At 52.5% G+C, this 26,793-nt stretch overlaps 1 long non-coding RNA gene across 1 annotated transcript; it reads right to left on the reverse strand.

Annotated features, from left to right (window-relative positions):
* Positions 1 to 16,471: 16,471 nt before the first annotated feature.
* LOC139828322 (uncharacterized) lies at positions 16,472 to 21,889 on the reverse strand. The gene is made up of 2 exons (XR_011739841.1): positions 21,118 to 21,889; positions 16,472 to 16,676 (listed from the first exon to the last, which is right to left on the reverse strand). It is a non-coding gene; the product is annotated as an uncharacterized lncRNA (long non-coding RNA).
* Between the last annotated feature and the right edge of the window lie 4,904 nt (positions 21,890 to 26,793).

The raw sequence follows: 26,793 nt of genomic DNA on the forward strand, positions 1-26,793 counted from the left end.
CTCCAAGCACAGAACAGCCCAGATCAGAACTCAGTCTGGACCTGTAAGGGAGTTCAAGGGCCCATAATGAGCTGTTACTACTGCAAGAACACTTAAAGGAGAAACAAAGACAGTGTGTGGCCACTGATCAATTTAATAAGGGAAAGAGGTGAGAATCCCTGTGTCCTGTTGTCCATCCTCTTTGCTTTCAGTGAGGAAAGGACAGGGTTTGGATGTGGGCAGAGCAGGGGTGGTCTGTTACCTGGAAGTCAGCAAGGCATTCAGCGTCATCCCCTACAATGTGCTTGTGCCCAAGTTAGGATATTATGGTCTGTGTCAGTGTGCAAGTAGACGGGTAAAAGGCAATTTGGATGGTTTGGCTTAGAAGGACAATAGATAAGGGGAAAAACTTTGCATTCCTGAGGACAGTCAAGCACTGGAAGCTGTTTCCCAGCAGTGCGCATCCATTCTACATCAGAAAGTTACCACAATGTGTTTGTATAGACCCCTCACTAATCTGGTCTGACTCTGCTTTGAGGAGGAGGTTGGTCAAGACACCTCTTGAGGTGCCTTAGAGACTGAATGACACTGTCCTTCCTTCCTTCCTTCCCCTTCATGTTTCTGATTTGGAGAAAGCTCTCAGGTTCCCTCTGATCACAGAAATAATTCGCATGAGGCGCAAGGCTGCTTTACAAGTAACCATAAACAACCCTGATCACAACGTTTGTATCCTTTTTCATTTCCTGCAATCCAGCTTCCTTTTGTTTGCTGTCCTAATACCCTTCCAGAAAGAAAACACCACCTTGTTCATCTTTTCAGAGCAGGTTGTTCAAGAGGTGTCAGCATCCATGTACAGAGTCTGCACATCAGCCAGGCAGCAAAGCCACCGTTACAGAAATGCAGACGAGGCTCTTGACCAGCTCCTTGAACCCAGATATCAGCGTGACGTGTCTGCTGAGATTCCCGGGAACACCTGAACTTTAAGTGCAGAGCATGTGAGTGCTGGTTGGGTATCCTGGATTGTCTCCTGAGCCATGTGGTGCTTCTGGCTGTGAAGAGAATCAAAACCAACTTTTTCACTGGGTTAATTAATTTTACAGACTGTCACACAGGGAGTTGAAGGGAGCTCAGAACTCCAGTCTCTGCTGTACTGTAAGGCTTGATACCCCATCCAATGGTCCAGATAGAGGGTGATCTTGCAAAAGTCACCCTTTGTGTCCCCAGGTGCATGGACGCTGCTCATGTGCCTCTGCAGAGAGTGGCAGAGGTTGGATCCCTTTCTCAGGAGAAACTCCTTGCTGGAAAGACACAGCTACAGGGCTGGCTCAACAAGGTTTTATTGCATTTCACTCGGCATCAGATTTGACATATTTGGTGCTTTTCTGTGATCATTTCTTCTGCACAGATGATCACAGAAGGACAACCATTTCATAAGAGTTGGTTACAAAGGCCCTGTCACGAACAAGAAATCTCACTGTGAGATCTGGAGGGAGTGAGGAAGATTATAACAAGCACCAGGAAGAACCAAGAAGCTCAAGACCTGTTCTGTAGAGCGTGAGGCCCTGAGCAGCAGTGACCGGCCATGTGTGGTGTGGGAGAGGGTCAGGAGATGTGGGGTAGAAAAGGGTGACGGTTGATGACTTCAGCAAATCCTTACAACCATGTCTGAGCCACAAGTGGAATGCGGCTGATATCTGGGGGTCAAAGAGGAATAGTAGAAAGATTGTTGTTGATTTTGGAAAGAAGGCAGGCTTTTTTGGACTAAGGATATATGGCAGTTCCATTTGCATGCTGTGGGCTTGGCTGCGCCTGGGAGATGGGGAATGGCTGCTGCTGGGGTGTTTGTGCTCAGTCATGGCCCATGAGCTGATCCTGCTCTGCTCCTCTCTTACACTGCCCACACTTGGATGGACCTCAGGACTCTTCCATGAACCTGGTGGATGCATGGACCTCCTGGAGTGATGGGTATGGATCCAAATAGAGGATTCAAGCAAGTGTGGGACTGGGACAGCTCAGATGATTGGTGACCATTGCGAGGTGTATGAAAGAAGTTGAATGGGTTTGGGGGACCTCACAGGCATTTCCAAGTCCTCAGAAAACCAGAGCCTTGTGGTTAAAGCAACAGCACTTGGCACCAAACCCACCCCCAAAACACAAAACACTCACAGTGACCACAGGCAGAGCCTGAGAAACCTTTGACTGAAAGGGTCTCCTTTGTCTGGTCCTGGGGTCAGGGCTTGGCCATTCTGGTGATGAACAAACGTCAAGGGCTGACGTGGCACCAGAGCCACCTCCACATCACCTTTACGACTGCTGACCGTTGTCTCCAGGGACAGGGACTGCTTGTGTCAGCAATGGTCCTTCGTGGGGTCCCAAACACCCTCAGAAACTTGGGGTTTGTTTCTGCCCTTCAGGTCATGACGGGTTTGTTCATTCTTTCAGTACCTGCAGTTCAGGATCGTGGCAGCAGAGGGCTCAGTAACATCCAAAACGCCCTTTCAAGACAATGCTCTCTGCAGCACTTTCCTAAAGGCTTCAAGTCTGGTGTGGATGATTTCAGAGATTTCAGAATTGTAGCCAAACAGTGAGCATTTCCATAATAAAGAGTAATAAAACCAAATCTCTAATATTTCCGTCACCCTCCCAAAACTCTTATTTCCACAACAGCTGGTATCAACAATCTCCAATGAATATTGATCTAGAGAATCTCCTGAGAACGACTGAATGTGTCAGAGAAGTGGGTGCCTAAAGCATCACTTGACCGAGGAGACAGGCCAGGACACCTCAAGAGGAGTCACACTCCTCTGTACCAAGAGGTGGGTGTTCCTGGGAATCTCAGATGCCACAGCACAGTGATACTTGTGTTCAGGGAGCTGTTCAAGTGACCCATCTCCTGTTCTGTAATGGTGTCTGAGTTTGCTCAGGTCACCCCTGACTTGAGCCCCATCCACTGCTGGGTGTTCTCCAGACTCCTGTCTTCAGGAACAAAGTCGCAGGAGACCTTGCTGGTGAAGATGGAGGCAAAGAAGCCATGAAGAACCTCAGTCCTGTCTGATTCTGCCCCTATAAAGTTCAGCAGCAAGCCCATGTTCTCCCTGTCTATTCCTTTTTTTTTTTGTAAGGAAGCTGTATCAGCTCATCTTGCTGCCCTCCGCCTCCCCTTTAGGTATCAAGTCCAGGGCAACTTTGGAATCATCTCTGCATCCGTGGCCAAGGTTTCTAAATTCCTCCTTTGTAGCTTCCCCTGCTTCCACCTCCTGTGTGCTGCCTTTGTGCTCTGCAGCTCCATCAGTTCAGAGGAGCAGCCTCACAAGATAAATGCTTCTTTTTATGGGTACTCGGAGGGATCATTCTTGTGCTTGGAGCAGCCTGTCCTATAAGGCTGATCAGATTTCCTGAGCTCCTTCACCCTCCATGACTTTACCACATCACCACCTCTACCTGCCATCCCCCAGTATGTCAAAGTCTTCTCCTCTGGAGCCCACCAGCCTGTGCTCTGCTGCTGGCCTTCCTCCCTCCCCTCTGGTACCTGGGACCCCACTGTGTCCTGGTCACAACAGCCAAGGTGGACACTCATGTTCACATCCCTCACCATCTCTTCCTTCTTCGTTGGTACCAGATCCAGGTGAGCATCACCCTTGTTGGCCCATCAGGCAGCTCTCTTAAGCATTTGGCCCAAGATCCTTTGGACTGTTGGCAACTGCAGATTTGCCTGGCCAGTGACTGTCACGGCAATTACAGTGCCCCATAGGAACCTGCTCATTGACTGGAGACTTTCATGCGTTGCTGAAAGAAGATCTTTACAATTTCTTCTTCACGATCAATTATTTTGTAACACCCAACGCACTGTCACCCCGTGCTGGGTTTATGGCAAAGTCTTGGAACGGGGGGTGGGTGTGGGTGTGCTACAGTTGTCACCTCTTTGAGAAGACAACAGGAGTTTGACCAACGTCAGACAGAGCCCATTTCAGCTACTCCAAAATGGACCCACTCCTTGCCAAATCTGAGCCACTCATTGATGCTGGCAGCACCCCTGTGATATTGTATTTGAGAAAGGGTAAAAAACGCTGCACAACAGCAGGTGGGAGAGAGGAGGGAGGAAATGTGTGAGAAAAGCACTGCAGACACCAAGGTCATATCCCATAGGACCCAAGCAGGTCCCTCAGCAGGCCAAAGCTTGCTCTGCTGAAATCCTGCTCTTGGCCTTGTGGTCATCTCCCAGGAGCCTCAGCTCCACTTTCCCATCCCTGACTGTTCCATCCTGATCAACTCTTTGTGGTTTGTAAGCGTGAAGTCCCACAGGGCACCTCACCCCACTGACTCCTCAGTCACCTGTGTCAGGAAGATGTTGTCAATGAGCTCCAACCCCTCTTGGATGGTTGGTACCTTGCAGATATTGGGATGTCTAAGGTCTGTCATGAGGACACTGCCCTGGAAACATGAGGCTTCTTTCATTTGTCTGAAGGAGGCCTCATCTAATTCCTCTTCCTCATCACTGAGTCTGTAGCTGATGTCCAGTGACAACAACATTGCCCATGTTGTTCTGCCTTCTCATAGTAACTCCTCAACCTTCAGCTGACATTGTCTGTCGCCAGGCTGAATTTCATGGATTTCTGCTGTTCTCTCACAAGAAGGGAATCTACCCCTGTGAGTCCAAACCTCTGACATTGTGAGTAGCAGACCCCTAAGACTCCACAGTTTCTCCAGGAGAAGGAATTTGTAGTGTCCTGTAACTCCTTATCCTGTTATCTTGGGAGAGAAACCCTTATCAGGATAAACCATCTGCATGAAAATATTAACAGATGAGCAAATGGAGCTTCAGTCCAGGGTGAGTCCAGACCTTGTGAAAATCTGGTATTCAACCAGCAGAAAGCTCTGAAGTTGTACAAAGAGAAGTGACCAGTGCTGTATCAGGGTGGGACAATAACCCCATCCATCAGGACAGAGCAGGACCTGACACGCTGAGCAGTGACCCTGAGGAGAAGGGCCTGGGCACTCCAAGGTCCCCACACCAGCCCGTGGTGCATGCTCACCATGAACAAGGCAGCTGCACACGGGGCTGCATGAGGAGGAGCGTGGGGACCCAGACACCTGGAGTTCTCATCCCATTCGGTTCAGCACTGGTGTGACCCCACACACACGGGGCTGTGCCAGTGTGCGGCTTCCCAGTTTGGAGAAGCAGGGAGGAACTGGAGAGTGCAGGGCTATGCCAAGGCAGGTTCAGCACCTTGTGCACATGGTGTGGGATGCTGAGGGACCTGGGCTGCTTTGGGCCAGCAGCGCTGGGGAGGCTGCAGCAGTGCAGGAGTAGCCTGAGAGTGCCTGAAGGGTGGTTTCAGAGGTGGTGGAGGTTTCTTCCTAGTGGGAAAGAGCTTGAGAAAGAAATAATGGCCCAAAGTGCAGCTGGGGAGGTCCAGGCTGGAGATGAGCAGCAAGGAATGTGACTGGAACGGCAGTGCTGTGGTGGAGCAGGTCAGCAGAGGGAGTCTGCATCAGCCCAAGGCTTTGTGCTTCAAGGAACAGCTGGGGAGGATGCAGAGATCTCAGCAAAGGAAGGAAGATGCTCAGACAAGAGCAAGGTGGGGCAGCAGGGGGGATGTCTGCAGCCTGCAGGGAAAGAGGTGCAGGGGATGCCACAGCACAGGACAGGCTGTGGTGGAGATGATCAAGGGATGTAAAGAGGCTGAAAGCCCCAGCAGACATGAGCTCCTTCTCCCCTTGGCTATGGCTGTTGTCTGCACCTCTGATGCCTGTGAGGAGACACCTTGTCCTTCCAGCACAGGGGCCTCATGGCCTCCTTTCCCCAGCCAGGAACCTGGGAGGTGTGGGACCATAGTCCTGCCCTTGGCCTTGCACAGCCCCACATCACACTGTCCAGGAAGGGCCCTGGGCAACGTGGGAAGGACAGGATCTGACTTCCCAGGGCTGGGGGCCCTTTGATTAATGAAAGACAACCAGGTTTACTCAGCATCAGAGAGACCTTCGCCTTGCTATTCCTGACCTGTGATCTCTGCCTCCAGTTTTCTGCTCTAACTGACCCTGGGACAGTTTCTCAGTTGTGTGCCTCAGTCGGACCCATTAACATCACAAGAAACTCTGGAGTTTGCATCTGAGTTTGACTTCTTGAGAGGTTTCCTCAACTTGCCCTCAGGGTCTGAGGTTCATGGACTCAGGATCAAAGCCACCAGAGGGGTCATTAAAGCGCCTTGGGCTGCTCCTGTGCTGCTGAGCTGGGCTGGGCTCCTGGGACAGAGGGAGCTCCTGGCAAGCGGCAGCGCTGCAGAGAGACAGCTCTGCCCAGGAGCAGCTCCTCTGCACAGCGCAGCAGGGCTGAGGGCTCTGCCTGGGGATCTCAGGGAGACGAGCAAGGCAGAGAGAGATTAAAGGTGGTCAGGATTGGGAGGATGACTGAGAGCTCACTGGAGGAGGAACCTTTGCAGCCCTTGCCATGGTAAGTCTCTGGGTGCAGGGCAATGCAGCTGTAGCTCCTGGAGGCATCTCCTAAACCTGGCACAGGCACAGCTGGTGGGATCTGTAAGGAGGGGGCTCTTGTCAGGCAATGCTGAACAGCTGTGAAGCTGGGTGAGCACCCAGGGGTGCCCAGGGCTGTCCTGCAGAGCAGGGTCCCTGCACCCCAGGGCTGTGCCAGGGCAGGGACTCTGCCGCCTGCCAGGGTCAGCGCTCAGCCTGCCCAGGGAGATCCCATGGCAGCAGCTGTGGGTGGAAGGAGCGACCCCCGGCAGGGCAGGCAGTGAGTTTGTGGGGTTGGAGGGTGCTGTGTGGGTCAGGGCTGCTCACAGCTCCAGATCAACCCCACAGACATGGCAGAGGGTCCTTCTGAACAACAACATCGAGACAGAAACAGCTGCAAAGGAAGGATTCTGTACTTTCAGTTTTCCACTCTTGGTTGTCTGGGTGTACAGTGGGAGATGGGGATTTATTTATCTCTTTGGAGAAGACACTGAGACCCCAGTTCTCGTTAGGACTTGTCTGAGCTGCTCCTGAGGCCCTGTGCACACAGAGCTGCCCCTGGGCAGTGCCAGGAGGTGTGAGCAGGACAGAGCTGAGCACACAGCGGGTGGGACGGGGTCTGTGACACTGACAGGGAGCAGACCCAGGGACAGAGACACAGCTGCAGGCAGCACAGACATGGGCAGGGAGAGTTAACTGCTACCAGAAATGCTGGGGATGGGATTTAGGAACCTCTCTCAAATTCTCTGCAGCAAAGACACATTTCCCAGTGCAACCCCTGGTCTCCTCTCCTCCCCAGCAGAGCCTCTGCCCCAAAGCCACTCTTCCATGGAATTACACTGAATGAGTATTTCAGATGTCCATGTTTGCATTGAACAGATGAGACTGAGCATGCACATCATGTACATGAGGTGATATGAATCTGAGTCAGTACAAACACCGTTCCTTGTGGTTCCATGAAGACCTGTGAGACAGACAGTTCATTGAGGTCATATCATGTTGGGACTAATATCCCATAGGAAACCACCGGAATGCAGCACTTGGATGTGCTTCCTTGAGCCAATCTCCTTTCCTAATGGTGTGGGACATCAAAACAAATGTAGAACATGGTGAAACAACATAGGACTGAGGTGCATCCCATTCTTTGGGAACAGGAACAGAAGGACAGAGGGATACTGTGGCTCCTGCCTCTGTGTGTAAAAGGGAAAGTGTCTGTCCCTCAATATCTCTATGTGCACACCTGACAGAACCCCAACATCTGCGTGTGTGACTTCAGGGACAAACCCCAGTGGTGCAGTGAGTTTCATCTCAGCTGCCTTGGACAGGCTTATCGCAAGTGTCCCTGTTTGCTATATCACCTTTGCCATCTCCACCACATGTTGTTCTACACAGTCCTGCATCTGCCCCTCTTGCCCTGTGGGAAATTCTGGATTGTGGTCTCAGAAGTGCCAGAGTAATCAGAGAGGATCAGAGGTCCCTCAGAAAAGCAGACGTCAAACCCATCTTCAAGAATGACAGGAAGGAGAACTGGGAGAATGACAGGCTGGTCAGCCTACATCTGTCCCTGGGAGGGTAACGAGTCACATTCTCCTGCAGCCATCTCCAGGCAGTTGTAGGACAAGGAAGGGATTGCTGAACCCAGATGGGCAGGGGAAAGAAAGGCATGTTGTGTACATGGAGTTTTGCAAGGCCCCAGACATGGTCTCCTGTGGTGGCCTTAGAGCAGCTTGGGGAGATCTGGGATGCAGATGTGGATGTTGTGATAGGTGGGAAGTTGGCTGGATGACCAAGCCCAAATATCATCAGTGGTACAAAGTCCTGTGTTTAGCCTTTTACAGGCGGCAACCCTCAGTGATGAGTACTGGGGCCAACACCGTTGAACGGCTTTATTCTCCCCCTGCATCGTGTCATGGAGCACATTTTCAGCTCCTTTGTGGACAGTGCAAAGCTGGGCAGAGGCCTAGAACAACCTCACCTGGTTGACCCTGTCTTGAGCAGCAGAGTGAGACAAGATGATGTTCAGGGCTCTCTTCAAACCTGAGTTATTCTATGATTCAATGAATCTTTACCTTGAAAAGGTGTTTGAAGACAGAATATGTAGTCCTTACCAGTTAAAAGAACAAATCCTGCCTGTAATTGCTAAACTAAAATATGTAAATCCTCTCCGTTTTGGTCGGTCTGCCCTGCTACCAAAGATAAAAGTGACTTTTAAAACACCTAAACAGAACCTTCAAAGAATTCTGTCCTTGCAGTGCAGTCACTCTGGAGTCTGCACAATTAGTTGAGTCTTGTTTTAACATCTGTCTCAAGACTGTTACATAAAGTGTCCTTTAGCTGTACTTTTCACCTTATGTGCTCATATGCATCCCTAGAATAGGAAACCGGGGTCAGCCCGGGACCCTTTCTCAACAAGCTTGCATGGTGATAAAATGATTATGTAACCAATATGCCAATGTGTAAACACTTGGCTCTTTAGGACTGCAGTGAGGGTCTGAATGTAGGGATAAGATTTTGGATATAATAGATGTTCCTTCCCTACCTGTTGTGCTGGTTTTATTCCAGCATCCAGACTTGCACAGCTCTGGAATAAACAAAATCTCATCTCTGGGTGTGGGATTGGCTTTGCACTTCAGTTAGTGAATTTGCAATTAGCAACCAGGAAGAAGGGAAAAAATCAAAAAATAAAAGAGGCAGGAGAGGACATAGAAAGGATGTCAACATTTCACATTCCCTTAAATAATGCTTCTCCACTCAGGTTTTTAGTAGGAAAAAAAATTGATCAATTTGATAAAACAAGCATGCTTTATCTAGTCAGGTCCTGGCTCATAAGGAGGGTGATGGATGGGTGTGGGATTACGAGGTCACTTGTGTCTCAGAAACTCATAATTGAGTTCAAAGACTTTGGCTGTGAAGGGGACTGTGAAGTCAGTTCTGTCTCTGGAGGTGGCAGGCCAGAAACAGGAATAGAGCTGGGAAGGTATCTCTGCCTAAGCACCTACAGGCCCTACCCAGGAAGAGGCCTTGAAGACTTGTTGTCATGTCCATCCCACCTGAGTACATGACGGGACAGCAGCAGGAACATGGTCGTGTCTGTCAGAGAAGCTGAAAGGCCAGCAGCAGCCATGGGGTTCAGAAGATCATGATGAGGTTACTTCTCTCCTCTCAGGTGAAAGACCACAAGAAATGCTGAGAACAGGTGGGGAAGCGAGATGGGTGTCTGCAGCCTGCAGGGAAAGAGGGGCAGGGGTAGGACCGTGTAGAACAGCCTGTGATGGAGATGGCAAAGGGCACTGGCAAGGCTGGAAGGCACCCACAGAACCCAGGTCTCTGTCCCCTTGGCCATAGCAGTTGCCTCTGCCACTGAGGCCCAGGAGAAGTCATATTGTCCTCATGGCACTGGGGCCTCGTTGCCTCCTTGCAGCCCCATGGGGAAGCTGGAAGTTGTTGTCCCAGTGTTGTCCCTCCCTGGGCCTTGCACGCCCACATCCCACGGTCCCAGGAAAAGCCCTGAGGCATGTGTGAGGGACAGGATCCCCCTTCCCATTGCCTGCAGGTCATGGCTTCTCCTTTCTGCTCAGAAAGTAAACCAAGGGGTTTCTGAGCATCAGAGCGGAAGAGAAGACTAAATGGAGACCTCATGGTGGCTACAGCTTCTTCACAAGGCGAGAAAGAAGGGAAGGTACTGATCTCTTCTCTCTGGTGACCAATGACAGAACCCAAGGGAATGGCAGAAGATGTGCCAGGGAGGGTCAGTTGGACATGAGGAAAAGGTTCTTCACCCAGGGGTGCTGGACACTGAACAGGTTCCCAGGGAGGTGTCACGGACCCAACCTGACAGTGTTCAAGAAGAGACTGGACAACGTCCTCAGACACACGGTGTGAACTGTGGGGTGTCCTGTACAGGACCAGGAGTTAGACTCCGTGATCCTTGTGGGTCCTACCAACTCAGGACATCCTATGATTCTATGAAATACTAGGTCAAAAACCCATGTGTTCATTGTACAGATGAGTTGTAAACACACACATCATGTGCATGTCCACTGTGTGCATGTGGTGAGGTGAACCCAAGGGAGCACAAATGCTATCTGCTATTCCTTGGGGTGTCATAAAAGTCAGTGGGACAGAGATGGTGTTCAGAGGTCTCTTCCAACCTGTGTTATTGTAGGATTCCATGGATCTTTTCCTTGGAGAGCTCTTTCACATCAGAATAAACAGAGGAAGAAGAGAAAAATAATAAGAGTCAGAAGCAGAGATGTAAAATGCCCCAGAGTAAATAAAGCAGCTTCTCTGAGGAACGTTTCTCCACTCAAACCCTTGATAGGAAATCTATTGGATAAATTTGATGAAAGCAGCTCACTGTTATCTGGTCACACACTGGAGCACAAGGAGGGTGGGTGATGGCTGGGTACGATGCCATGTGGTCACTTGTGTCTCAGGAGCTCATGGTCCAGTAGGAAGCCAATGGCTGTGGAGGGCACTGTGAGGTCACTTCTGCCTCTGCAGGGGACAGGCCAACAGCAGGAACATGGCTGGGAAAGGACTGTGAGGTCACACACACCAGACGAGCAATCGGGCCCAGTCAGCATGGCTTTGTGAAAGGCAGGTCCTGCTTGACCACCCTGATCTCCTTCTATGACAAGGTGACCGGCTGAGCAGATGAGGGAAAGTCTGTCGTGGGGAGTGAATCCGCCACACAGGCTGTGGGTGTTGTGTCCTTAGACTGCAGTAAAGCCTTTGACACCGTATCCCACAGCATCTCCTGGAGAAGCTGCAGCTCATGGCCTGAATGGTGTATCTGCGATGGGTATAGAACTGGCTGGAGGGCTGGGCCCAAAGAGTTGTGGTGAATGGAGCCAAATGCACTTGGCCTCCGGTCACAAGTGGTGTCCCCAGGGCTCAGTATTTGGCTCAGTTCTATTTAACCTTTATCAATAATCTTGATGAGGGGATGGAGTGCAGCCCCAGTAAGTTTGCACATGACACCAGGTTGGGTGGGAGTGTTGTTCTGCTGGTGGGTGGGAAGGCCTCACAGAGAGATCTGGACCAGCTGGATTGTTGTGCTGAGGCCAATTGCCTGAGGGCACTGGGTTCTGCACGTGGGTCACAACAACCACAGGCAGCACTACAGGCTCGAGGAAGAGAGGCTGGAAAATTGCCCGTTCCTGCTGGGCTGCTCCGGTGTGTGTAACGCGCACAGAGTATGCGGATTTCCCCTTAGATATACACCTTCTGACCCAGGTTCAGAAGTAGGAATTCAGCCAGTAATAGAGAAATTCCTGCAAATGGGGTTATTAAAGGAATGTGAGTCCAATTATAACACCCTTATGTTGCCTGTCCTCAAGCCAGATGGGTCATATTGGGTGGTTCAGGACTTAAGAGCTATAAACAAAATAGCTGAGGACCTCTACCCAGTGGTAGCAGACCCATACACCCCTCTGAGAGTATTAACACCTAATTTGACTTGGTTTATCATTTAAAAGATGCTTTCTTTTGCCTCCCTCTCCATGAAGCCAGCCAGACAATACGTGCATTTGAATGAGAAAACCCTAAAATAAATGTAAAACCCAGCTCACGTGGATGGTGTTGCCACAAAGATTCACGAACAGCCCAACAATATTTGGAAATCAGCTCGCTAAAGATTTTTAATCCTGGGAAGCTTTGTCTGATGAGGGACAGATGCTACAATATGTGGATGACGTTCTAATCGCTACTAGAACCAAGGAGACGTGCATGACCTGGACCCTATGGACCAGAAACAGCTGCAATGGAATAAGGAAGCCACACGAGCCTTTAAAGAACTTAAAAAGGCTTCAATGTCAGCCCCTGCTCTAGGACTCCCAGATATGAGTAAACCATTTTTCCTATTCTCTCACGAGAAACAGGGAATAGCCTTGGGTACATTGGCACAGGATCTCAGCCCATATCGACGAGCAGTTGCCTATTTCTCCGAACAGTTAGGTGCAACTGCGAAGAGGTGGCCTGGATGCCTGTGGGCAGTTACTGCAGTGGTACTGAATGTACAGGAGGCCTGGAGATTTACCATGGGTCAGAAAATGACTGTGCTAGTATCCCACACAGTGTCTAACAAGATGGTGTAGAAATTACCGTCACCAACGTTGTCAACCCAGCTTCTTTCCTCAGTGGTAATTTTGGAGAACCAGTTCATCATGACTGCCTGGAGACCATCGAAGCAACATAATACAATCGACTAAATCTAAAAGACATTCCTACTGAAAACTCTGAAAACGGAAGCAGCTAACCATAAGGGTTGTGCATGTGCCCAGAGCAATTTGGAAAGAAAAGGGACTTTTGAACTCTCAAGACAAATATATCAAACGTGTGGAGGAGATATTGAAACTACCGGAAGCAGTTAAACTTCCTAAGAAAATGGTAACCGTGCATTAAGGCACACCAGAAAGTGAGCTCGGAATCAGAAAAGGCTGGTGGACAGAGAGGCAAAACAAACGGCTAAGCAAAAGGTAAAAACAGAAAGTGCTCTCGTCCTTGGCGGGCAGGTCTCTTTAACAGGTAAGCCAGAGTATACTAAAGAGAATCGAAACTCATCATAGATTTAGAAGAATCATATAATGAGGAAGGGTGGGTTCACCCCCCCCCCCCCCCGCCCCCTCTCCCCAGGGAAAACTTATTGTCGCCTTTCATCTAGTTTGGCCTTCAGTAAGGGCAGAACATAAGAAAGGATTTTGGGGAGTAGAACCACTATGCAAACATTTGATTAGGGGAAACAGGAGCTAGAAATTTGTATATCGCTGTAAAACAGGTGACAGCAGTGTGATCTTTGCCTCCAGACTAATCCCAGAAATACGCCCAAGCTAGAAATGGGTCAAATGGGTAAGGGGAATGGGCCTGGACCACAATGGCAAATTGAGTTTTCAGAACTCCCAGGAAAAGGGGGGCACCGATATTTGTTGGTATTAACTGACACTTTTTCAGGTTGGCCAGAAGCGTTCCCTACCAGGACAGCAAAAGTTTAGGAGGTGACTAGAACATTGATACATGAAATAACACCAAGGTTTGGAGTTCCAGCTGTTATATCCTCTGATAGAGGGCCACATTTTAGTTATGTGTATGTGAAGTCTTTTGCAGAGAACTTTGGAACCATAATAGGAAGGTCCATTTCAAGACCTCCTGATATCCTTCACTGCTACCAATATTAGAGAACAGAATGCCTGGATTCATCATTCTAGAGTGAAGAAAACCCCATGATGGGAGGGGTCTTTTTCTTGCTTTTTTAACTACAGGAACAGCTGTTTGGACTGCAGAGAAAGGATGGACACACATCTCTTGAGTTAAAGGACCACTGATGGAAGAAAGAACCTGGAAAGTAACTCAAGAACCAGGGGAATTGAAATTGATAAATGAAAATGAGAATGGTTTAATAGTTAAATGTGTTGAACCAAGTTGTATATGTAATTCTCTTGTTATTTTCGATGTTTAGGTTGTAAATGGACTGTGGTATAAGCATATCCACAAAGGGAACTTACCAACAGGATTGCATAATAAATGTCTAAAAATAGAAGATAAGGAAACTAGAGCTCGGTTGAGGATTCTAGTTGCCACTGGAAGAACAGAAAAAGAATAGTCAAGAATGGTGGGAGGTATTTACTGAAGGGATGAATGGGAATTTAGAGAGTCCACCAGTGATGAGAAGAATAGAGTGTAGAAAGAGAAATCAAATTCCATGTTGCTCCTGTTGTTCCTAGGAAGTGAAGGCCAAGAGGTGGGAAACGATAAAACATCGCCACGCTAACGGCAAAAATAGGAAAGGCGGGGACACTGCCCTTTCTGTTGAGAAGACGACGAACTCGGCTGCCGGCTGCAACCTGCTCAGCCAGAGAGGCAGAGGGTGCGGAAACCTGGACCTGATCCTCTTGCTAGGAGTGGTGACTTGTTGTTCCCTACTTAGCCTGCCCAATCCCTGTACCAAATGCTATAAGCACGTGAGAATAAGACAACTGACACAATATGTTCTCAATTATCACACTCATGTTAATTCTGGATGTTATGATTGATAGAACAAAATTGGAAAAATGTGAAATCCAAGGGCAGAAGTTACGGGTAGCAACTAATCTAGGGAAAGGTGGACTCGGTGTAGGCTCTGTCTCCTGCCCTAGGTGAGAACAGAGTATCTGTTTTACACAAGCTGGTATGTGGGGCTATTCAGATGGAAGGGAGTGCAAGATCAGTATAAGGAGGAGTTAGTTAAGAGTGCCACTCAGGAATTGAAAAGAAGGCAAGAGAAACAGAAAGTGGTACAGAAAAGCAGTGATTGGTATGAAGAAATAAGGCAAAAAAACAAGGGATTACAATTACCAACAGTAGGGGAAAAACCTGTTCATAGACCTTATGGAAAAGATAGCCCAGGAATTAAATGTCACATCATGCTGGATATGTGGGGGTCTCACATGGCAGAACAGTGGCCTTGGAGAGGAGAGAGTGTAAGCCCAGAAGGATTACTGGTGCGGAACAGAACTCATGTAACTCAAGAAAAAAAAAGACCAGAAGGATGGGTATTAAGTCACTTAATAATAGGGCAGATATGCATATCAAGGGAGGATGGTAAACGAGATTTTAGTGAATACATTGGACAAACCCTTGTTAGTGCTGCGGGCAAATTCATCAAATACCTCTACTCCTCCCACTTGGTGGCCAAGTCCACCTAATGGATATTGGTCTCAAAATGGTAGTCTGGTGGAAGAAAATAGGGTTCATGATAGTATGCGCATTTCTGGGTTTACTGTTTGTACCATATATGATCCCATGCTTTATTCGGTTAATACATTCAGTAGTCCAAGGCATGCAAATCTCAGCTATGCCTATAGATCCTGAAACGGCAACAAAAGAAACGGGGTATAAATTGATGATTTTAAAAGATAACACCAAACTGGACCTAGCTGCCGCTAGGCAAGTACTAGCTAACTTTGAGGCAAAGCACGAATCAATAGGATAAAACGAAAAAGGGGGAATTGTGAAAAATGTGAAAAATGCAGTTGTGATTTGCGCTAAGATGTTGAATGTTTACAGATATAACCAAATGAGGCACGGACTCTGAACTTGGAAAAGGGAAAAAGGTGGTTAAGTTCTATGTAAAAAGTTATGAAACTTGTTTAGGAAGTTTTATTGATAGAGGGAACTAACGTTTTAAGGGTTAAGCAACTATATAGTAAGGGCCTACTAACAAGCTAACATTTTAAACCACGTAATTAATATCTAGTTTAGAGCTGTATGTAACCAATTGTGCTAAAAAAAGCAGGACTTCATCGAATGCCAAGATAAGAAGTTTTACAGCACCAGCTGCAACCTTGAGGAGACAAGACAGCCAAGATTTACAGCAAAAAGGGGGCGCCAGTCCGGTTTCAGTCGGTTTGGTAGCTTGAGTTCCAACCAGTTCCTCGTAATGAGCCAAAGGGAAAAAGTCCACTGTGACGGAGCTGAAGGAGCCTTCATCCAGAGACCCCTAAAGACCCCTCCTCAAATTCACCAAGTGACACTGCGCAGGCGAACAGGGGAGGGGCGAGAAGGGGCTATGGGAATGGTGATCTGAGACTCACTTCATGAATATGTAGAGGCGTTCCTGGGGTCGTTATGAATATGTAATACCTTACTGTATTTAAGCACACTTCTTATTGTTAAAAGTGTGCGTGCTGGGCGGAGTGAATCCCCCGCGCACCCAGCGCTGTTTTGCTTATGCTCTAATGAACACATGTTTAAAGAATACAATTAAGGAAGTGGATTAAACGTTGTTTATCCATAGAAAAAGCATAAGTGTCTTTGAGTCCTTTGGACTAAACCGGCTTTGAACATCATGAGCCACTTGGTTCGTTTTAATGGACAACAGCCCCTCCTGGTGTGCAGGAGCTGCCAGTTTTCCTCCCCGCACCTCCAAGTCCACTGTCAAATTCCAAAACCCTGGGGCCCCGTCACCTCCTGGGGCTCCCGGCTCAGGAGCGGTGGTGCTGGCCCAGACGCCACACAAATGGAGAAATAACAGCAGAGTCGATGATCCCGTGACACGGCCTTCTTTATTTTATCAGCGCACTGCGGTCACAGCCGTGTCCCTCGGCTGGCGGACAGGGCCCCTGGCCAGTGAAACCCCTCAGGTGAGAGAAGCTTCTAGTCCGCCACCACAACTGACCACAGCTCAGATTCAAGTAGAGGTTTTAAACGTCAACCCTTGTGGCCATTGAGGCCATGAGAGACTCCAGCACCTGTGACAAGGAGGAGGCGAGCAGCATCATGGATGTGGCCGTGAGAGAACCTGGCTCCTGGCTGAGGAAGGTGAGCGGCCCGTGGCTGCCCTGCCCTGGAGCCCTTCCAGGCCTTGTTCTTCCCTCCCTCGCCCCGTTGCCTCAGGCACCCGGAAACGATTTCAAGGCAGCAGCTTTGGGATGGGAAGGGCAGCAGGTTCAGAGGCAGCTGAGGAAATGGCTGCACTCCAGTGGCAGCACCATCCTCAGCTGGGTGCCCTCCAGCTCCCAGACACTGTGAGGGGCTGTGGCAGATGCACCTTCCTCCCCCACCCCCTGAAAGCACCAGAAACTTCTCCACCAACAGCCCACCCTGCTCATGGCCCTTGGCTGGCAGACAGGGCCCCCGGCCAGTGAAACACCTCGGCTGAGAGACGCTTCTAGTCCAACAGCACAACTGACCAGAGCTCCGAAGGAGAAGGAGACGGAGGAGGAGAAGGAGGAGAAGAAAGAAAAGGAAGAGAGAAGAGCAGAGAGGAGAAAGAGGAGGCTTTTTGCAGGAAGCAGTAAAGCCATCATCCAGCCACTCTCTGCAGTTGTTGACCTGAAGCAGGAGTGGAACTAAGATGGCAAGAGACCTCTTCTGGCAGCCTCACCCGACTCCAACCACTGAGAAGCTGGAGCGTTATGGTAAGGCCTTCAGGCCCAATTTCACATGTGTGTCTGGGTCAAGGACATCTCTGAAATCAGGCATGGAAACCCGAGGACTGTGGGGGGTGGTTGCTCAGGAGTGGTGACTGCAAGGAGGGACCTGCTTGACCATCTCAAAGGGCTGAGGGGCTGATGTGGCAGCCAGGGCTCCTGGTTCCCTCCCTGACGTGGCCCCTGCCTTCCTGGGGCAGCCCAGGCAGAAGCCCCTGACCCCAAGGGGCTGCCCTTGCCTGGCGCTGGGCATTGCCCACGCTGAGCTCATGTCTGAATGGAAGAGCTGAAGGTGCTCGTGGGCCACGTGTGCTCTGTGTGTTCAGAGATGTGACCCGGCAAAACTGGCCCCTGCTGGGGAGACACCAGGGCCTGCCCTGAGCCTCCGAGAGCCGCGTGGAGCACAGCCCCGTGCCCCCGCGGGCAGGGCAGAGCACTGCCGGCTTCCCGGCTGCTGCCTCAGAGCATGACGGGTCTTTCCCTTGTTCTTCCAGAGTTCGCTAAGATTTGGGCCAGCACATCGTATCACCTCAGCCTGCAGCTGGCTCTCCACCAGGTGGGCCTCACCTCCTTCTCCCCTCACACCCTGATGAACGCTGATCAAGTCCTGATAGCCCTTTGCCATCGGGTGCAGCTGTTCTTCCTTGGAAAGCGGGAGCGATGCCCCAGCACGACATTACTTTCCCTTCCTTCCTTCCTTCCTTCCTTCCTTCCTTCCTTCCTTCCTTCCTTCCTTCCTTCCTTCCTTCCTTCCTTCCTTCCTTCCTTCCTTCCTTCCCTCCTTCCCTCCTTCCCTCCTTCCCTCCTTCCCTCCCTCCCTCCTTCCTTCCCTCCTTCCTTCCCTCCTTCCTTCCCTCCCTCCTTCCCTCCCTCCCTCCTTCCCTCCCTCCTTCCTTCCCTCCCTCCTTCCTTCCCTCCCTCCTTCCTTCCCTCCCTCCTTCCTTCCTTCCTTCCTTCCTTCCTTCCTTCCTTCCTTCCTTCCTTCCTTCCTTCCTTCCTTCCTTCCTTCCTTCCTTCCTTCCTTCCTTCCTTCCTTCCTTCCCAAACCCGGCACCCCAAAATCCTGTCCTACCCAACCCTTCACCCCAAATACCTTTACCCCAATGTCATCCTTCCCTAAACCCTGCACGCCCAAATCCTAACCCTGCACCCCAAAATCATGAACCCCCAAACTCAGCCCTACCAAACCGTGCACCTAAAATCCTGCACCTCAAAATCCTTCTCCCCAACCCTGCACCCCCAAATCCTCCATCCAAGTCCTGAACACCTGAACCCTGCACCCTTCAAACCCTGCCCTCCAAAAGTCTTCACCCCCAAACCCTGCACCCCAAGTTCTTGAAAACACAAAACCTGCACCCCCAAAGCCTCACTCCCACCCCTTACTCCAGAGCCCTGCACCCTAAATCCCTGCAGCCCCAAATCCTATCTAACCTTGGACCCCCAAAACCTGCACCCCTAGATCCTTCCCCTCAAAACCTGCACCCCCAGATCCTGCTGCCCCATACCCAGCGCCCCCAAACTCTGCACCTGGAAATCCTGCACTCTCATAACCCTGCACCTCAAACAATTCCCTCAACCCTGCACCCCCAAAACCTGTAACCCCAAATGCTGCACCCGCAGATCCTGTCCCCAAACTCTGCACTTCCAGATCCTGCCCCCCTAAACCCTTAAAGCCCAAATATTGCACCCCTAGGTCCTTCAACACCCTGCACCCCCAAATTCCCCACCCAAAAACCTGTACCCCAGATCCTGCACCCCAAATTCTGTCCTCCCACACAATGCACCCTAAATTACTGCAGCCCCAGGTCCTGAACACCCGAAGCCTGCGCCCCCAAGTCCTGTACCCTAAAGCCCTGCACCGAAAATGCTGCCCCTCAACTCTGCTTGGACGGTGCTCTGAGCAACCTGAGCTGGTGAAGATGTCCCCGCTCACGGCACAGGGGGGTGGGTTGCAACCTGAGCAGCTTTTGCAACGGATTTGTGGTGTCTCTGCACCCCTGTGCAGTTGTATGGATGTGGCTGTGCTTGGCTACAGGATGCTGGAGGAGGAGCTCAGGGCAAAACTGCAGTCACAAGAGGCCCGGCGGGACCGCATGCGAGCCCAGATGCTGAGGGACCTTGAGCTCCTCCTCGGGTTTGAAAACAACATCGACAACCTCATCTTGCATCTGCATGGCATCACCGTGCCCGGCCAGGTACCCACCCAGCGCTGGGTGGTGCAGTGACACAGCGCGGTGACACTTGGTGCAGCCACCGTCACCCCAAGTGGCTCATTTTGCCCACCAAGGTGGTTCTCTCTGTCTCCAGGATGATTCTCTCCTGTCCCAGGGGGTGGAGGAGAAGCTCCAGTACCTGGGCCAGAAGCTGCAGTACCTGGCACAGCGGGCAGCCCACCTGTCCCTGACAGGCACATCCCCGATGGGAGCAACGGGGTACGTGGGGTCTCCATCCCTGCTGGGGTCTTCGGGGACCCGCACCAGGCTCCTCCTGATGGCCCGTCCCAAGTGAGGAGGATGGAGGTGGCCCCATGGAGCAGCTCAGCTCCAGGTGGCACTGGGCACTGCAGGGTGTTGTCCCCAGGGGATCATCAAGGGCATCCCTTGGGTTCTAACACCCACCTCCCCTTCAGCAATGAACCCAGGGTGTCTTTCACAGACTTTTGTGAAGGCCAGGGATTTTATGGAGAAAAAAATGTCGAGCGATCCTCGGAACGTGGTGGTTTCCTTTGAGGAGAGAGACAGCAGTGATGACGGTAGGAGAGCTTAGCGGGGACGCGTCCCACGGGGACTGTCCCTGCCCCTGCCTGTTGGGATTTGTGACCATCCTCGCCTGTCTCTCCTGTCCCAGCAGAGTCCAGCCCATGAGTTCTCTCCAGACCTTGTGCTGTCTCCAAGCCTTTGAGCATGGGTGGTGCTTTTAGGTGGGGATGTGGGAGCATGAAGGCAGCCAGTGGGGTGGTGAGCATCGAACCACAGAAGGAACAAGAAAAGATGCTATGGGGCAAGGAGGGAGAGCCTTGTCTTCAAAATCACCTGGTTGTGAAGAATAACCAGTGCTGGGGTCTGTCTGTGGCCTCTTCCTATTGGATGCTCTTGGAGGAGCCACTGAGTTTTTGGAGCTTGCCACCTCTTTTGAATGAAGCTGGAGCGGCGTCCAGCACCGCGTGGCTCCAGACCTTTCTGGGAAGCCCCGACAGCTGGGGATGGGTCACAGCGGCATTGCAGCTCAGCCTGGGATGCTGGGCAGGAAGAGCCAGGGCTTGGCAGGAAAGCTCCTTGTGAAGCCACCAGCCCTCCAAAACGTGCCGGCTCTCCCTGGTGACACCGGCACAGCGGAGGGGGCCGTGCAGACCCTCCCCAGCCCATTTCTCTCTGTTCCCTCCTCCAGAATCCTCTGAATCTGATGACGAAGATGACGAGCACGTCCCCACACGGGAAGACATCAAGAAGGAGGGGCAGCAGCTGATCGAAAGCAAGAAGAAAGCCAGCAAGAAGACGCAGCAGTCGCTCCAGGAGAGCTTTGGATGTCCCAGACCATCCCTTGTGCTTCGGATGCCCCCACCACCCCACGTCTTTTGGATGGCCCAGACCATCCATTTGGCTCTGCACTCCCCCGCCACCCCTTGTACCCTTTCTCCACTGGGTTTAATAAAGCAGATCTTTTTCGTTCCTCCCAAACCTGTGGTCCAGCTGCAATGGGGGGTCCTAGGTCACTTCTGTCACCCGGGACGCATGGGGGTCAAACCCTGAGGAGCACTCACCTGGGTTTGAAGGCAGCCCCATCGCCCTGGCCCTCACCCAGCTGTTCTCCTCGCAGAGCTGGGGATGGGCTGGGGTGGGGACGGCGTTCCTGGCCAGAGGAAAGCCGGGGGCAGCCTGGCTTCCCCTCCTTGATCCTGTGGAGCCAGCAACTTCCTGGGACCTCTGTCCCCCAGACGGCTCTGGCTGCACCAGTGGGCCCGTGTGTGTCCACAAACATCTGCCAAAGCCTCAGCTGACCGAGAAACCCACCTCTCAGCAGCGACATCACCGAATCCAAGACCCAGAGTCTGTTGGTCAACAGCTGGGAATGTCCCAGTTCCAGGTATTCCGACAGCCTGAAGGTCATAGAGAAGAAAATCATAGAATCCCAGAATCAGACTCACAGAACAGTTTGGGTTGGAAGGGACCTTCACAGTTCATCCAGTCCAACCTCTGCCGTGAGCAGGGACATCTTCACCCAGATCAGGTTGCAGTTGGTAGAAATGATGACCTTTCAGAGCGTGCTGGTGGTACTTTGTCCCTTGTGCCCTGCCCTGATGTGCAGAGACAGAAGGGACACTGGGAAGCTTTGGGGAAGATCCTCCGTATGCTGAGGTGTTGCGTCTCCTTCCTCTTCAGCCTCTAAAAGGTATTTGGTAAAGAGCAGAGCTGGAACCGGGGGTTCCCATCATTTGGGATAAACCCTAAAAACTCATTAATCATTTTGGTTGGAAAAGACCCTCAAGATCATGGAACCCAACCATAACCCACCCCTGGCACTGACCCCTATCCCTGAGAACCTTGTCTAAGGCTTGACAGGAGCTCCAGCGCAGTTGTCTGCAGCCGGTGCCGGCGAGAAACCTAAAATAGGACATGGGAGAATTTGCATGGGAGCGTTCACCACACGGAAATATCTCTGCCTTGGGAGGGCTGAGATTGAGTGGGTTGGAGGTTCTTTTTGTTTTCAAGGATGTGATCAAAATCACATGAAATGACACACAACGGAGGGTAGGCACAGGCTGGGACTGACACCGGAGCCTCAGCACCGGGTTTTATCCTTCATGGAGAAAGGGAACCAGGCTAAATCAGCCAGTTGGAGGCCAAAACAAGCGGCTCCTTTGGCTGTTCTGGGACAGGAGATGCAGGCAGGGCCACCAGTGTGGGGTCTGTCCTGGAGCTGCAAGGGTGGGATGCGGGATGAGGCAGCCAGAGCTGCTTCCACACAAGGAGGCACAAACATCTGCCATTTCCATGTTGGTTTTAGGAGGGTTAATATATGTGATGCTGATTTTTGAGCCACACATCGCCTGGGTTGGCATCACCAGCCACAGGTTGGGTTTTAGCATCGTTCTAAAATGCTGGAGGGAGCAGGGTGGGACTGAGGCAGCACTGGTGACAGAGGGACAGAGCCCCTGGGGTCCATGTCTGTCTTGTGCCGGACAACCCAGAGTTGAACTCGGTTCTCTGGGGAGCCCCAGGAGAGCAGAGCAGAGGGGGAGCATCCCCTCCCTCCACCTGCTGGTGATGTGGCCCAGGAGACACTTGGCTCTCTGGGCTGCAAATGCACATTGTGGACTTATGTCCCTTTTGTCACCCACCAGCCCTTCTCCACAGGGTTGCTATCCATCCATCCATCCATCCATCCATCCATCCATCCTCCCCCAGTCTGTGCTGGTACTGGGTATTGCCCTGACCCAGGTGCAGGACCTCGCACTTGGCCTGGTTGAATTTCATGAGGTTCACATGGACCCCCCAGCCTATCCAGGTCCCTCTGGATGCCACCCCTTCCCTCCAGCACATCGACGGCACCACTCAGCTTGGTGGAAAAGCAGAAATGAAGTGTCTTGGGTGATGCAGAGGCCAGGGAAATGTGCCTGGCTTTAGCTCTCTGCCAAGAACACCTGGGGAAACCCTTTGAAATGCTTCAGCCACTTTAGCAGGGAAAAATAACACCCCCACACAGTTGCCAGGCTTTCACTGCTCACGCAGGGACAAAGCACAGCGCGGGGACAGCACAGCGCTCACTCCGGAGCTCACCGGCTCTGACACCCGTGCCTGTTTGGGAGAAATATCCATGGGAAAGATTTTGTGCTCTGGGATTCAGGTCATCTGAAGAACACCAGCAAGCAGAACGACTGCCAAAACCTGCACAACGATGGGACCAGCTCCAGCTCCCCTGGGGAAGGAGGCGGCTGGTGCTTGTCCCAGTCCAGCCACGCCATGGGCGACCCAGAGCGGATGACAGCAAAGCCTCTTTCCAGGCTCTGTTCGCTGTGAGATCGTGGGGCAGGGTCCCATCCAGGGGAGACATGGGGGGAACATCCTGCCCAAGCTCACGGGGAGCAGAGGAAGGGACAGAGGGGTCTGGGTGGCCCCAGAGGAGCTTGGAGCAGAGCAGGGGGCACAGAAACCCAGGGAGGGTCTTGGAGACGGGTCCAGAGAGGATCCAAGTGTATATGGGGAGGGGGAAAGGAATGGGATGGTGCAGGGGGTGTCACACAGGGTGGGAGTGAGCAAGCAGGGACCAGAGCCAAGCTGAAGGTGCTTGGTGGGGATAGAGGTGATTGAGCAGGGGACAGGAGCAAAGTCCTGCGGAGGGCAACGGAGCTGGAGGGGATTTGGAGGGGTAAAGAGGAATGGGGGAGAACCAGGAAAGAATCTGGGGCATGGGGGGTGTGAGGGGGAAGCACAGGAGCTGTGATATTCGGGATCAGAGGAACTGGAGAGAGGATGCAGAGGGGAAGAGGGATGGGGAGAATCTAGAGTGCACAGAGAGGGGGGCAGAATGGGTGCCCCCGGGGTGGGGGGAAGGCTGGTTTGCCAGTCATTGCCCCCTAAACGAGCTGGGGCTGCAGGTGGTCCCAGCACCCCCACCCTGGGCAGCAAAGGGGGACCATGGCAGCAGCAGCAGGTCCCACTGCACATCCAGCATCCATCAGGGGGAAATAAAACACCTAAGTGGGGGCAGATAAAGCAGGAAACCCCCAAAGTGGGCACAGGGAACAGAGCTGAGCACAACACATCCCAGCACTGGGGCTGCTGGGCTTAAATTGGTGTCCAGGAGCAGGGGGGTGCAGGTGAGGATGCTCAGGGTGATGAAGGCATCGGAGTGGGGATGCCCATGGGAGAGGGTGGTGGGGGCTCTGAGGTGCTTGGGTATGTGTGTGTGTCAAGCACAGCCCTGTGACACACACGTAGTGGCTGCTGCTGGGTGTCATGGTGTGGGGACCCAGGATCACCCCAACATGCTGCCCTGGGCTGGGGCCAGGTGGGTGCTCCCCCAAACTGCCAGCACCCACTCCTGGGCACCCCCCACTGGCTGCAACCCCCTAGGGCAGGCACAGCGGTGCTGGGCTGTACTGGGACCTGCTGGTTCACAGCAGGATTTGGGGGGGGCCCAGGAAGAGTAGTCGGGCACCCCACCCTGTGCTGAGCTGGATCCATCCACCAGCACCACGTGGAGGACATTGGGGTGCAGGGGGGTAGGGAGGGGGTATGCAGGGTGAAGGGGCAGTATAGTGGGGTACAGTACAGGACAGTGGGTGTGGCAAGGTGCAAACCTCCCTCTCTCCCCCTCCCTCCTTCATCATGGAAGGAGTAGACACATCTCCCCCTCTCTCTGCTACAGCTTCTTTTGTTTGGCCCCAGAGCCCCTGGCCAGGGCCGTTAGGAGAAGGGAGCGCCGAGGTGCCAGGGAGCCGCTGGGCGCCTGCGGCCAGTGTGGGGGATGTTTGGAGGCTTCAGGTGCACCCACAGCCAGAGTGGGGGCGCAGAGAAGCTTCTGGAATGCCCACAGTCAGATCTGATCAGCCAATAACAAACGGGACTCTCGTCAAGACTTCGCCCATTTGTCGCGGGTCTCTCGGAGCACGAGCGAGATGCTGCCGCCGAGAGCCCCCCCGGGATGGAGACTCCGCTGCCTTGCCGCTGCAGGTGTGAGTGAAACTGCCCATCGCAGGATTGCGAGTGTATTTATACTTTCCGTGCACACATGCACGTGTAACTTTCCATGCTCAATACGAGCCTGTGTAAAATTAATCCTCGTATAATCACGGGTGTATTTTGCTCTCGTGCTTCCACATAAGCACGTGTAACTTTCCGTGCACATTTGCACGCGTACTTTCCATGCTTAGTACAAGCACGTGTACTTTCCATGCACACTTGCAAGTGTAACGTTCCGTGCTCAATACAAGCATGTGTATCAATTATTTCTTCGCACAATCGCGTGTGTATTTTCCTCCCCTGCTTCCGCACAAGCACGTGTAACTTTCCGTGCACATCTGCACGTGTATTAACCCTCGCAGGATTGCGAGTGTATTATAAATTTACCCTCGCAGAATCGCGAGTGTGCACTTTCCGTACTCACTACAGCACGTGTATCTCTTCAAAATAACCCCACACCGTGTTCAGGCAAGTGCGGACTCCTCCCGGACTCAGGGACGGCTCCGGCACTGTTTTGGTGAAGCCACGTGCATGCACTCTGTGCACCGCCTGTCGTATTGGTTGCTGCCCCTTCATAATTTTCCTCAACTGGTATCTGAACCTGTATTCAAGTCACTTTTGGATGCTAAAACCCTGTTTCTCACCGGTTTAACAAAAGTTGGTTTGGACCCTGTTGTCCCTTAAACGAACCTGGGGTGCCTCTGGGACACCCCCCTTTCCATATTGATCCCCAGGAATGAGTCCCCCCTCAGTGTCCTCTTCTCCAGCTCCAGAGCCCCAGCTCCCTCAGCCTTTCCTCACACGGGAGATGCTCCACTCCCTTCAGCATCTTGGTGGCTGCGCTGGACTCTCTCCAGCAGTTCCCTGTCCTTCTGGAACTGAGGGGCCACAACTGGACACAATATTCCAGGTGTGGTCTCCCCAGGGCAGAGCAGAGGGGCAGGAGAACCTCTCTGACCTACTGACCACCCCCTTCTAACCCACCCCAGGTACCATTGGCTTCCTGGCCACAAGGGCCCAGTGCTGGCTCATGCTCACCCTGCTGTCCCCAGGACCCCCAGCTCCCTTTCCCCTACACTGCTCTCCAACAGGTCCTTCCCCAGCTTAGGCTGGAACCTGGGCTTGTTCCTGCCCAGGTGCAAGACTCTACCAGTGCTGCCCAGCGCTGATGAAATAAAGAATGCCGCTGAACAGCGGCATTGCCTCTGCTCTTCACTCCATCTCTTCGCTGCCAGAGAGTTCCCGCTTTCTCCAGAGCGCAAGAGATGAGGCCGAGAGAGCCCGGGAAGAGCCGGAGCCACCCCCGCCTCCCCAAGCCGGCCACGCCAGGAATTCAGCCGCCCAAGCGCTCTCCCCGCCACGCCGCAAGCGGCTCCCGCTGCCCGCCCAGGGGAACCGGGGCTCCCCGGCCCGGGACTCACCGGCCGTGCCGAACGCCCGCCCGCTCCGGACGCCGCTCAGCGCCACACTCGGCAGGGGCACCGCCATGCTGCGCGCCGCCCGCACTGGAAGGGCCCCGTTCCCATAGCGACGGGGGCCGCGCCGCGCGGAGTCCGGCCTGGAAGGCCCCGCAGCCGTAGCAACGGGTCTGTCTACCGCAGCGCCGGGCTGGGAATGCCCCCCTGCCCTAGCAACGGGGCTGTTTAGCGCGGAGCCTGCCTAGAAACGTCCCCGCAGCCCTGCGGGGCGCGCTCTGCCCTCCCCGGGAACCCCTCCCCATCGCCGGCCTTGCTGCTCCGACCGGGCAGAGCCCG

Source organism: Patagioenas fasciata, chromosome 6 (assembly GCF_037038585.1).
Source record: "Patagioenas fasciata isolate bPatFas1 chromosome 6, bPatFas1.hap1, whole genome shotgun sequence".
NCBI classification, from domain to species: domain Eukaryota; kingdom Metazoa; phylum Chordata; class Aves; order Columbiformes; family Columbidae; genus Patagioenas; species Patagioenas fasciata.